Source organism: Thunnus thynnus, chromosome 7 (assembly GCF_963924715.1).
Source record: "Thunnus thynnus chromosome 7, fThuThy2.1, whole genome shotgun sequence".
NCBI lineage: Eukaryota > Metazoa > Chordata > Actinopteri > Scombriformes > Scombridae > Thunnus > Thunnus thynnus.
In genome coordinates, this window is record NC_089523.1 from 6,753,820 (window position 1) to 6,768,349 (window position 14,530).

Sequence of the window (14,530 nt, forward strand, 5' to 3'; positions counted from 1 at the left end):
AGTTTACACATTTTTATAACTGCTAATCCACATGAAGCTGAATTTAGCAGAAGACTTCAGTAATATATAAAAAGTCTGTTTTGCCAGATAATAAACATTTTCAGTGTCTGATAACCAATAATGACGCACTGCCATTATTTATGGTTAGGTGTTCTGATTAGGCTACTTCTCTGTCATTTTTTGCCTTTAATATCTTGGTATATTTTGATGTGCTTGTTAAAAAATAATTATGTGACAACACTGTGGTGTAAGGTCTGGTTAGGTTTAGGCACAAAAACCACTTGGTTAGGGTTAGGGAGAGATCATGGTTTGGGTAAAAATTATCACTTGCACATCAAAATAGCCTCCCTGACATAATAAAGGGGACATGAAATGTGCATGTTTTGGCACTGGTAGAGCCCATACATATATACCACCTTGCCTAAAATCTGATTTTAAAAAGTTGTCAAAACCACAGATATGACAAATTTATTTTCGTAATATCCACCTAGCTATCTAGCTAACGAGCCGCCATTTTGGAGTGATGTCATTGCCTATGTGTTGAAACGGAGGTGAATTAACTTGAAAGACTTGCTGAGCCTGTGAGTCCCATTGCGTATGCATTCAAGTTGATACATCGTGGGAACTGGGCAATCGTACAGGTGGAAGAAGTTGTGGAGCCGGTGGTTTGGGGTGAAGAGCAGGTTGGCAACGTTACCTGGTGTCAGTGTGTGGCTGTTGTAAAGCGATGCCCTCCATGTCAGTCCACCTGCTGTCAGGAGGCTGGTCACTCCTGCATCATCATGGTGCGCACATTCAGCATACTATGCCAGGAGGTGGATGTGTTGAAGGTGGCAATGCTTCACTGAAAAATGTCCAAGCTGAAACACTGGAGCGTCCTGTCGATAGCAGGTAAGTCAAGCTGGCTATAACCGATGAATGATGAAATAACATTAACCTTATGCAGTAAATAAAACAAATACACACTACTGGTGTTGGCCAGAGACAGGAATATGATGGCATACAGTGTGAACAGTGTTTTCATGTGCATTTTGTTTACATATAGTTGTTTTCTGACCGACACATTTTTGTTTATATCGCTCCATTGGTACTAATTACTAGCTACAGCCTAGCGTTAGCTAGTTGATGCTAACAGCTGTTAGCTGACAATGACAGTACCCAATGATGGTTGTTTGCTGGTTCACATAGCCAACTAGGTTACATGCTTCTGGTGAAAGAACCAGTGTAATGCCAAACATATCTGAGAGGTCTGACATGACGCCACATGAGGCGTTGCACATCACATTATGAAGCCAACATTTGGGATACTGTGGTCAAAACACCCTGGTGTAGACACTTTGATGTTAGATATTCAGACATTCAGCCAGGGTCATCCTCAATAACTTCTGAGTGAGATCATCAATACACAGCTGGCACGTCAGGAGGGGCTGAGGGTGCCCGAGCACCTGTCCCTTTGCCCTTTGATGTCCAAAGTACCCTTTTCTCAAGGCGTATTTTATGTTTAGCTTTACACAGACTGTCCATCACAGTTTCTAGGAGTGCTTGTTTTGTTTTCCGTTTGAACACTGTATCCTTGTATGAGACATGGAGACAGCTGTTACTGTTAACAAGGAGCGACCAGCAAATCACCACCCACTCCTGCTACATGGATGTTTAAAACAAACAAACCCTCTGCACTGAAACTAACAGGCAGATTGGAGCCATTTTCATGGGACAGATGAATGAATCAGTGTTCAGAGGATGATATATGACATTAACTGACATGTGCCATCAAATAATAATCTGTTAGATGAAAGACAACAAAGTAAGTGGCTAGCAAAAACACTTCCATGAAGCCAAAGTTTGTTAATTTGACAATTATGTTGTTTTAACCATCCAGTTTATCTAGTGCTGCTGCTTTATATGACAGTAATGTTAATGTAGCTTGATAGTTTGGATAGCTTGACTGCTGATGCATTCCCACTGTGTTGTTTGTCCACAATTACTGTAATTAACACCATACAAGTTAAAGTTCTGTTTCATGCTCTGTCAGATTTTTAAAAGGAAGGTTTTTTTTACATTTCCAGAGTGAGTGAAGGAATCAGGAGACAGGAGACAGGAGTGAGGAAGAATTGCAGGATGTAATGCTGTTGAATGGAAAACAGGGAAAAAGTAAGATGGAACTGATTCAAGATTGAGAGAAAAAGTTTAAGGAGGAAAGAGAAACACACAGAAGCAGCCCAGGTGTCAGGTGATGGACATGAAAATATTCAAAGCAGGAAAACTGGTAAGAAACTCATACCTGTATCTAGATGATTTACTGTTCTTTAAATATTTGTAAAAGCACAATCTATGATCCAAATGTAAACTAAAGGGCATCCCCACTAACAAAAGTCAAAGCACAACACTGAAACCTTCTATAAAAGGATTTACAGATCTTTAAATACAGATACTAACACACAACACACACATAACATGATGTTTGTAGGTGAGACGCTGGAAAAAAAAAAACCTGAAACAAAAAAAAAACTAAAACTAAATCTCTGTAAATATTTAAATACTTTGGAGAATATTTTTCCCATTCCCCATTCCAGTGGATGTTTCTTATTGTTTTAAACCTTGAAGATGTGCTGACTAGAAGTAGAAGTAGCAGAAAATACTGCATATATCAGAAAAAAATCCAGTGGCAAATAATCACAATTCATTTTGTTCTCATTTTGATTGGGGAAAATGTATATGAACAAAGCTGAGTCTTTGTTCAGTAACAAAATCTAACATCCAATAAGGTATTTCAGGCAAAACATGTTGTGAAATTCAGCAAATGGTGTCCAAGGATTTAAAAATATTTTTCCACTGTGTTGCTTGGAGCTGTTAAGTATAGATCTCAGAATGTTTTCATTCTTTTGCAGAAAAAAAAGATCTAAATTAAAATAAATTATGATATGGCAGGCATGCACTGCTTGCGCCTAACTTGACTCTTGCACTACTTTTGAACTCTGTCTCTCCATTATTTTTAGCCGTATTTTATAGTCTTTAAACATTCTCCATTTCCATCCCAGTCGTTGTATGCCTTGTAGTTTTTGAAATGTCTTTGTTATTATGGGATTTGAAGAGCTACATGTTATGCTCTGGTTCAGAGATTGTCACCATATCAAAAGCATAATCTTTTGTTAAATGTCTTTAAAGGAGCAGCCGTTTCACCACTCATGGGGTTTTTGTTTTTGAAAGCAAATTGTTTTATATGCCATTCAGTCAAACATTATAAACTGACATCTTCAGACAAAAATACTTGAAGCCTTGGGCTAATCCTGCCATTCATTTATCCTTACAATAACAAAATCTCGGTCCTCACGGTTTATGGTCTATACTGTGGCCATTATGGTTCTCAGCTCTCAGTTTGCCTCATCCAGCCTGCAGAGAATGTTGCCTTTGGCTGTGTGATGTTTAATAGGTGCCAACAGAGCACATACACACACAACCACACAATAGAAAGCGAATTATAGTCCCCCATTTCATTGGGTGGGGGACAATGATATAGTATGATGTGGTTTGTTGTAAGATTCCATGTTACATTCTGTTTGAATATGGGTTGCTATAATTCAACAGTTTATGCTGTAAATTATGTTGTTGTATGGTGTTTAAAAATCTTCCATCTGCCCCTTTTCAACTTTGAGCACCTGCCCCTCTAAAGGTCTCTGCACGGCCCTGATACACAGGCGTATTCTGGAATCTGACAGAAATGATTCACACTTTTAGAATTTACAGGAGATATAGAATAATACAATACATTAAACGAGTAATGTACTACCAGAGACAAACAACTAGTTTATGAATTTAATCATTTGAGACTGCATGAACAGCAAACAGTTCCGGAGAGGAAATGTAGGAATACATGTGGTTGTGATAAATCTAACCAATAAATGTCTTTTTCATCAGTCTCTTTAGGTTGACTGCATACAGGCAGTTCACCCTTTGGGCCAGGGGGCATTTGGGGAAGAAAAACTGGATCCTGATTCCAGCTTGTGTTGTCAGCTCCATCAGGGCTGTTTTTCCCTCCCTAATACACAAAGTTTACCATCATATTTTTAAGCATAGTGGTTTAATGAAAAGAGCTTCTCTGACACTGAACTGAGCTCAGACTTGCGCAAATATTGTCAGTGATTAAATTAGGGGAAATTCACACTCATCAATACTGTCTCCAAGGAAGACTTATTCCAGGTGAGATTGAGAAACTGAACTACATAATATATCACATACATACATAGGTGATTTGAACAGTAAACAGAGGATAGAGGCTGGATTAGAATCTCTAAACAGAATCTAAAAATCCAAATGATCCCAACAATAATAATAGTATGTTAAATCAAAAAAAGAGGCTGCAGGGTTCCTACAGTAATGGAAATCCACAGAACTCTGAATTCAAACCTTTTTTTTTCCTCAAAATTAATTCTGATATCTAATCATGGAATTTCATTTTTGAAAATGTATAGGAACCTTGAGTGAATGATTTCATCAGTTAGTCACTTAATATGTGTAAACACTGGGGATGTTTGTTGTGCTTCTGAGGAACATCGAACAAAATTAACAAAATTATGATGTTAATATCACATTTCTTGTAGAAGCCAGGGTACAGAATGTAGCAGCCAGAATCATATCTGCAGATGTCACTAGTTTTTTCCTCAATGACCCGACGTCTGTTCTTTTCTCACTAATGCCTTTTTTTTCCTCTGGTGAATGATAGAGTTGTACTATGTATTATTCTTTTGTGACTATTAAAAGTATCAATGTATAGTTAATTCTAACATCCATGGACAATCATGCACCTTACTACATTAGCAATATCCACCTGACTTGCACTAATGTTCAGTGTACGATAGCATTTTAACATCAGTGAACAGCTCCTCCAAAAAATGTTGACTGCAAACCCTGGAGTCAGTGCCCATCAGAGGGCTCTCTCTCTTCAGTGCCACAAGCCAGCGCAGCAGTACTGTTCCCCGTTTCAGCAGCAGTTTATCAAACTGTTTTGTCCTTGACTTTAACCCTGTAAAAATCAAGAGCAATACAGTAGTGGCCTCCCTTTTGTCTTCAGTCCTGTGGCTCATCAGTCTCCATCTTTCACTTCTCACTATCTCTATTTTTCACTGTCCCTACTGTTGTATCTGCCGAACTCAGCCAAACCAACCAACCCTGTGACCTTACAGGTTATGGTACGGCAAGGTGGTGGCGCCCTTGCCATGAAAGATATAACAGGGCTTCTTTTGTCATTTATATGTTTACATTTGTCATGTTTATTATATAATTGTTGATTAGAGTGGAAATCTATTAAGTAAATCATGTTAACTTGATTGATGGCTTCATATCCACTTTAAGGGCAAAAAACTCCAGGGAGAGTGTGTATTTTCAGAGCAAAGGGCGTTCGGAGCTGTGGGCTTTTGTTTTCGGGATAACGGGCCGTAGGACTAATGGGCTTTCGATCCAATGGGAAGTTTTTTGAATTATTGGGGTTTCGGAATAATTGGCCATCGGACCAGTGGCATGGCACCCTGCCTGTGTGTGTTATTTTCACAACATTTGGGAGTTCTGGCTTTTAATTAAAATGCTGGAGAGGGAGACAGAGAGAATGTGTCCTTGTGTGTGTGTTTCCTTTTTTGTATGTGTGTGTGGCTGTACTGTATATGTGAATATTACCATGTACGAGTGTGTGTGTGTGTGGAGGCTCTTTGTCATGCTTTTATCAAGTTAATGTGGTCTTCCATTAGCTACCATGCTCTTCCTGTGCAGTTTTACCACTGTGGTCACACAACACACACACACACACACACACACACACACACACACACAATGCGAAGGAAGAATTTGAGACATACAGATAGAGTTGACTAGACTGTGAGGAGAAACGCACTCACACACTCCACTGCCTCAATTACCAAGCAGAAAAGAACGAAAATGATTATTGAATTCCAAGACAATTGCAACTGAGGCAAACAGTAATAAGTAATGGGCATGTTGTGCAAATTGATTATGGGGAAGAAATGGCCATGAAATTGAAAAACAACAGTAATCAGAGAACATAAAAGCTGAAACAAAAGGGGGCCTGTCAAAAGGCAAAGAAAGGAGAGGAAAGGTAGAGATAGTCAAGGGGCGGGGTGATGTGATTGACAGCTATTGACACAGTGATTGGCAGGTAATAAATGGCCCCATACTTGAAGCCTCGGGGCAAGTGGGCAGGGACAAGAGCATATCAGGTGACACCGCAAGGTGGAAGGGAAAGATTTCAACCATGATATAAGTACCATAGATACTGACCACACACAAGGGGTCACGAATGCTCACCCACACCCCAGTGTACTCATGCATGTACACATATAAACACACCCCACCCACGAACACACACTGGTCATGGTGCATATCAATCTAGCCAAATTCAGATGTGACACAGAGCTGATGTTTAAGAATCTGTGTTAACAGCAAACAAGTTATTGGACTTAGTATTTAATGCTAGCAATGTGGCTGTAGGGTTGGCAATGTCAGTTGGTCGGTCTGTCAGTCCACCACTTTGTTCTAGACTGAAATTACTCAACAACTGTTAAATGGATTGCCATGAAATGCTGTACAGACATTTATGGTACCTATACGATGTATCCTAATGACTTGAAGTGATCCCCTGACTTTTCATCTAATGCTAACATGAGGTTCATATTTGTGGTTTTGAATGAAATTCCCTGGTAACTATGAGATAGACTGTCATCACCCCTCAGGATGAATTGTAAAAACTTTGGTGATTCCCCGACCTTTCCTCTAGGACCATAATTAGGTGAAAATTGTTATTTATCCAATTAATTATATTTGCATTTATGACTAAATACATGCAAAACTAATGACATTGTCATCAGCCTCAGCTATGCTTTGTGTTTAATGCTAATTAGCAAATGTTAGCATGCTAACATTCAAAACTAAAATGGTGAGATGAAAGCCTCACAAAGCTGCTAGCATGGCTGCAGCTTGGTTTTTTCCTCTGGAAGAATGGAAGAATGCCAAGTAGATTAGTTGAATTTTAAATACTTGTACCACAAGTGAAATATGTTGGAAATGTGCAGGAGATGTAAATGTGTAAGAACAGATGTGATATCGTTTGTTATTGTTGCTAAAGCATGTCTTTTCCATACTGCTGTCAGTTTGTCCTGAAATGGGATACAAGTTACAACTAAATAGATATAAACAGTTATCAGAATCTGATACAAGAAGCATGTGGAAATGAACATGAAGGCCTGCAGTGTGAACACAGCCTGCACATTTCAGTACACATGCTAAGGATTCACCGACAGAATGCACCTAGACATAACATACATTTGCAAATGCAAATAGCAAGACAGTTTGAAACCTTATATCCAAACAAATCTTACATTTTTTGAAAAACAACACCTTCTCTCACCACCTGTTTGGAAGTCTGTGCATGCGATTGGACTTATATCAACATACTGCTAAATGTGCTATGAAGCACATGTCTGTCAGCTCTTCAAGAGCCAAGGATACCTCAAAGCTAGCAAACATCCCTCTGGAGGATAACTCTATATCCTTACATCTCTTTCCCTCCAAACAACATCCTTCAAAACAACTCCTCATCCTTATCCTTCCCTTTCCTGTCCACCCTCTCTCCTCGTACTTCACACAGGGATGCAAATGAAAAACAGTTCTAGCCTGTTCGCTGGTTCTAACGTTACACTGAGGTTCTTTCAACCCCCCCTGCCGGCATTTTGTTCCAGGCTTGCAAGGGAACTCAGCAGGACAACTTTCCTTACTAATGCTCAGTAGTTAGCTCATGCTGAGGCTTTTGGGAAAACCAATATGTTTTTCGCTAAGTGTAATGGGCGGAATATGTGTTTGTGAACAGTTCAAACGGAGGTAGAGATGCAAATATGAATAAGAACATACTAGGGAGGACTGATGATATGGCATCTATTCGCATACACACACACACAAGCCAGAATTTATGTTTGAATGCCCCCCTATGTAAGCTTCATGGAGCTATAACAAACAACAGGCAGCCATCCTCTCAGCTGTATATAAGAAAACAGGCGCCTGTGTCTACCTATTACTCATAAATCACACAGCATACGTATGTGCATATGAGGGCAATATCAGCACCCTGGTGAACAAAACAAGAACTTTACAACAAGGTTGACAGGAATTTTCCAAACAGGGCAACACACAAAAAAAACCCCAAAGTTTTGTGTCCCAAATCAGTCACATAAATGAATTTGTGAGATGCTTGGAACACAAGTGGATGAATAGTGTGAGTGGTGTATTACAAGCTGTTATTTGGACTGTAAAAGGGGGTCATTGGAGTTGACAGTTGGGGTCTGTAAAAAGTCCATAAGGAAATGAAGAGCTGGGATGAGGGATTTTTCCTTGATAGGTGACTGTTAGGCAAACATACCTGCTGTAACAGCACTCATAAATCACAGCTACGGGGAGATGCCTTGGCAGTGTACAGTGTTTAAACTGCACAATGGGACTCACCTAGAGCTAAAGTATATAGGGTGATGAGGACAAGTGTGATGGCAGAGACAGGGAGGGAAAGATAAAGAGAGAAAAAATATAAATGCAGAGGCAAAGATAAAAGGAAGACGAGGACAAGGGAGGACAGTCAGAAACATGAAAAACTTTATAAGGATACAGCGTTAGAGGGCATAGAGGGAGAATAGACAAGTACAAAAAACAACAGACAGCTAGTTTGATTGAGGAATGTGGCAGAAGCATGGTGAGAGAGAATTAAAGGAGTGAGAGGACAGCAAAGGGAGGAAGGGGAGGGAGTGATTGATGAAAACCCTGAGTTACAGGTCCTTGGAGGAGGACAGGACACCTCTCTTCATCACAGTCACACGCACACACCGTCTTTGTCAATGCTGAACTCCTGAGAACACCCTTGACACTCTTTGATCCCACGCACACCTCAAAAATCACTCATCAGTCGGCCTAGGACATCCATATCAATACATCTCTATCCACTGACTGACCTTGGACTAACCCCTGTCCATAGCCTCCATGACAGAAAGGTATTGGTAAAACTTTTTGGTCATGGTAAAAATTGGTAAAACTTTTTGGTCAACTTTGTAGTTTTGATTAAACAGTTCCATTGTCAAAGTGTTTATTGTTGTTCCAAACACCCAAACTCAAAAGCAGGGTGAAAAGCCAACCGTCATAGAAAGGGGAAAGATGTAATTAATTGTTTAAATATAGAGATAATGGCACACACTTTCAGGAGTCTCTCCTGGAAAGCATTCATAGTCCTGTATTAGTTTGTACATATGAGCAGTGAAAAAATAGTTGTGTTAAGAATGAAAAAAGAGCTTGCGAGAGAAGGTCAGACCCTGCTTTTAGTACAGATATTGTACATTCATGGTCCCAAGAGGATGAATCTTAATACAAAATACAATATACAAAACCCTCTATCTTTACACCCTCGCCTTGGATAAAACTAACAAAAACTTAAAAATCAAGAGGCCAAACTTAAAAACAGTACTCACATAGCGGGAAGAGGCAGCAGATGCTAGGAGAGGATAGAGTAATACAGTGGAGACAACACAGGAATATTTAACCCTCATCCTCCCAAAATATTTAACATACAAGGACTACTGACGGGGGTCCCTGTGGACCCCAATAATAAACTACTGTAAAAAACAACCATCATAGCAAAATGTTCACTTATGTCTTCTCAAAACATTATTAGTTATTAATGTCATCTGAAAAAAAAAAAATTAGGAAAGTTACAGTTAATTTGCATATTGTGTGCATCAAAAATATATACTTTTCTTTAATGCAAATTGCAGCTTTTATACCAGGTACAATCTTTCCACAAAGCCTTTAAAATGACTGAAGGACTGCTCCTAACCCCCCGGTAGTGTGTGATACTTAAAATTAGGACCCATTGCAAACATGAACTCTGGAAGTAAATACTTCCATGTACTAATACTGCATAGGCAGAACTGGGTGCTGCTCCCAGGACATCAATACATTGGTATTTCTTAAAAAAGCACTAATTATAACAGAAACAGAAGACAATGGTATGAAGTCATGAGGAACAAATTGATTAACAAAGTCATGAACATCTGGAATGATAGAATAAAGCACCTGTCAGATATGACCACAAGTATACCTCTGGGGTCTGGGGTCTCTGTAGGATTAAGGTTCATACAGTTTCAAGTCGAGATATGATGCATGTAATTCCAGTTTTCCGCAGGACCAGGCAGGTGGGGACAGCATTGTTAGAGGCACCTGCTTTAAGTGGAAGAATTCTTTCATTCTGAAAAGCAGAGTTTTTTTTTAAAGATCATTTATATATTGGTCATGAAAACATTTTACACACAATCTTTATAAACATTTTGAGTATCTAGGTCTATGTTACTAGACATGTATCAAATAGATACACATACACTTGTATTATACTGACTCATCCTAAGTATCTCTTCTCCCATATGCTCATTTTCTTCTAGGGCTGGCCTGGAGAAGAGTCAGGAACACTCATGTTGTGTTCAGCAGCTGTTTTTCATGTTGCTCCATTTCTTTTACTCACAGTACCTCTTTTACCTATCTCCTCTCTTCCCAAAAAGTGTCAGTGTCTTAAAGACCTGTAGTGGTCACGGCAGAGCAGATCCTCACTCTTTTGCTGCTCTCTCTCAGCTCTGGTCATTAAGTGACAAAAGTAAAAGGTATCTTCACAAGTAAATAGGCCAGACAAGAAGTTAGAATAATACAGTATCAGTTTATCACAGGATTACATCATAGTTGAATCATTTTGAAAAGGAATTGAAGAAATAAAGTGATGAAGACTGTATAGTGTGTGTTCTCGTAAAACTGATCTCCTTCCTCCATCTCTCTGATGTATTGTTTGATGATCTACTTTGAGTAGTGATCATTAACTACTTTATTGAGTCAATTCAGAATTCTCTGACGAACGCCCGTCTTTTATCGTCATCTGGGCTTCCTCTATTATGTCATCGTCAAGACATGCGTTGTCTTTGAAGCCTTCCAGTTTTTCACTCTGGATTGCCTTTTGCCATGTTTGGTGTAGATTGTCAAGTTCCTTCAGATATTCACCTGTTTGCTCTGGTTCAGTCCTTCTCTGAGTGCTCTCATCTTTTTCCTGCAGCCTGGGTTCTTCTACTCCCTCACCTACCAGAACTGTGATATCCTTGAGGTCTTCCAGTTTTTTATCCTGGATTTCCTTTTGCCATACTGCTCGGGCTCCACCTCTGGTGGCATCTGTGCTCACATTTTCTTTTGTGCAACATTGTTAATTTTTGCATTTTCTTAGTGTCTTTTTCATTTTCACATTTCTTTGTCTGCTCTTCCATATTTTTCTCCTTTGCAGCCTCTCCTAAATCAAGTTTAGGGAGGTGAATCTTGCTGCGCCCAGCGAGTCTATTCTTCCTCTCACTGGGCATGACGGCAGAGACTTTAGCTGGGCCTCTGGTCTCTGCAGCAAAATATCTACTTCAGTGAAGACTGTTGCTGACACAAACCCTGTGGTAGCGGATGTCACCGTGGAGCAGATCATTGTTAATGGTGGACAGTTCTCATGGAAAGACCTCCATGCAGAGCGGCCTTTCTCTTCCTCTTAGTAAGTCAAAACAAAAGCAGTAAGGGGTGTCTCTTTTGTTATAGGACTACTTAACACTAAATTGCTTATAAGTAAAGCTAATCATAATGTTATAATGTTATAAATGATTCTGGTCCATTTATTCATTAGATTCCGGTCATTTTCTCATCAAAAGCGCTTTAACTGATGTTTAAGAGAAATGGAAGAAAAGTTAAGGTAGACTCACTATTACTGCTTTTATTGAGCAAAAGAATAAAGAACCAAGTGAATGTGTGACCTCGAGTGTGGAGATCTTTACTACAGCAAAAACATACCACAGTTCTGTTTAGTCTGTGCTTGTTATCGTGTTATAGACTGTATGAGATGATTAAATGACCCTAGGCTGTTGAAAATGTTATGTCTTGTTTGTATTAGTTATATCATTGTTTTAGCATAAATCATGGTGACAACACAGTATAGAATGTAGATAAACGAAATTCATCATACAACATACTGTATGTCTTTACAGTTTAGCATATAATCACATACAACCACAAATAATCTGACATACTTCTGATTAATTGCAACAAAACTTTTTTATTTGATAACATGTAGCCAGAAGTCCATTATCCTTATCTGCTTAATACTTTCTCTCCTGCTTCTTTCTCACCAACTAATTGGCTTCAAATTATGGCGTTGTATGTGTGTGATGTGTTCAACAAAAACAAATGATTGTCTTTACCTTCTCATGGAGGCTAATGGCGACTCTGCTGACCAAATCCTTCATGGTCTTTTTTTGTTTTTTTGTTCAAACTTCCCCCAACACTCGGGGTTTTAGTTCCTCTGAGTGTGGGAGAAGAGCTTTCCGGACTCTGGAGGGAGACATGTATTTACAGGTTTGAACAGCTGTGTTCAGACCATAGTTCTATGTCTTTCAGGTCTTCTATGATGCACTAGCATACCCCACTACTTCTGCATTGATACATTGTATTAAGTGGATTAGGTGAATTTCTGTTTGTGTTTACCTGGCAAGAAAAAAAGAAAGAAATGGATGATAACTATAACTATAACTATACAAAATGTATCAACTGAATTGAACTGAAAATCTATTTCATTTGTAGTATCCTTTCATGGCAACAACAGCAAGATTAACATTTTTATGGCGCTCTTAAAGCAACTAAAATAATTTCAAGGTTAGGGAAAGTTTGTCATCCTAGTTAAATATTGTAAAACTCAACAGTGACTCCACCGCAACACCCTACCTCCAACCTCTGAGCAAGAACATAACACAGTGTGGATGGGAAAACGTTGCCAGTGAACATAATCTTTGAAGCAATTAACTTTCCTTTGATCCTGGCCGCCTCCTGACTACATGTGGAAGCGTCCTTGGGCCAGATACTGAACCCCAAATGCTCCCAACTGACAGGCCAGTGCCTTGCATGGTAGCTCGCTGGCATCGGTGTGTGAGTGTGTGTATGTGAATGTGAGGCAGACTGTAAAGCATTTTGGGTAAAAGCACTATATAAATGCAATTACCAGATTAATGCCATTCACCTGCTTTTGTGAAAATGCACAGGGATACCCAAACTTACCAAATGTCCTTACCCCACCACACACCAACACCTAATATTCAGAGCAGATGCATCAGTATGCTGCAACTAAAATGCTTTTCAGATTGTCGAACATCTGAAACCCCCTCCTCCCACAGCTTTTTGATGTCAGACACATTTTGTACCATTCCAAAACCAACAATCTGACAAGCATACTTGCCTTACTCAGTTTTTTGCCAGTTGTGTGGAGGTGAGAATGTATCAGGATTTGAACTCCTCTCTCAAGTTCTCTTTTTTTTCCTAAGCTAACAACGTGGTTCCAAGGATGGCAATGTTGGTCTGTCTGTTGGTTGTTGGTCAGTCCACCACTTTGGTCCAGAATGAAATACCTCAACAACCACTGGATGAATTGCTATCAAATTTGGTGCACACATTCATAGTCCCAATATGAATGCTAATGATTTTAGTGATATCTGAGTTTTCCAGTCTCATCAGCAGGTCAAAGTTACCTCACCATGTGAAATACATCTCAACATCTATTCCATTGTTCGGCTAAAATTTTCATACACATATTCATGGTTCCCAGAGGATGAATCCTAATGACTTTGGTGATCCCTTGAGTTAAGCCTCACAGAGCTTGGTATCAGTAGTGAATTAGGACTTTAAAAGTGACCCTAGATACTTTGCCTTTTTCTAACAGCATAATAGAGATGCTGTCTTTTTTAGAATATGTTGTAGAAAATCCTAGCTCTCATCATGTTAGTCTTGTTTGTGGGTGTTTCTGGTATTTCCAAATGGCACCTGAAGGCATTATTCAATTATTTGGTTGATTGACACCATTTAAGCACAATATAATAAGTCTATCTCTGTGCGCCATGTTACAAATTCAGAATATCCCAGGGCAAATCTGGCAGAGGGTAGAAAGATGGATACATCACAGGTGATACATTTATAACCCTGCTTGCCAGACACACATGTTTGAAGCTGGCTGACCAGTCTAATGCAAGATCAAACAACATGAACCACCTTTATCTTTTAAATTTGGTTTAGCTTGCCTACAGGTGGACTGATACACAGGGAAAAGTCTCTGTGACTGTTTGGTGGTAACCCTGATGGTGGCCGATAGCAAAGACCTAGCATAAGAATCCCCCTAAAATATATCGTGGTCAGCTGGCCAAGTAGAGCATGTTGCTCTCTGAAATACCTCTACAACATTCTCATCACTGTAACATTAAAAAGACAAATTATAATATATATATTATGATATTATAATATACTGTATGTGCAATGCAAGTGTGGAAAATGCATTTGCAATGGTGACTTGTGAATTGATTTGCCTATTAGACAGGGACAATGCCTTAGTGTATAGACACAAACACATACAGTGTTTGCTGATGCTCCACATCAAACAGTGTCTGCAGAC

General features: G+C 39.3%; 1 long non-coding RNA gene across 1 annotated transcript; it reads left to right on the forward strand.

The window, feature by feature from the left end:
- Positions 1 to 608: 608 nt before the first annotated feature.
- Positions 609 to 12,054, forward strand: LOC137186698 (uncharacterized). Its single transcript, XR_010929077.1, has 3 exons — positions 609 to 891; positions 2,067 to 2,266; positions 11,351 to 12,054. It is a non-coding gene; the product is annotated as an uncharacterized lncRNA (long non-coding RNA).
- The last annotated feature ends 2,476 nt before the right edge of the window (positions 12,055 to 14,530 follow it).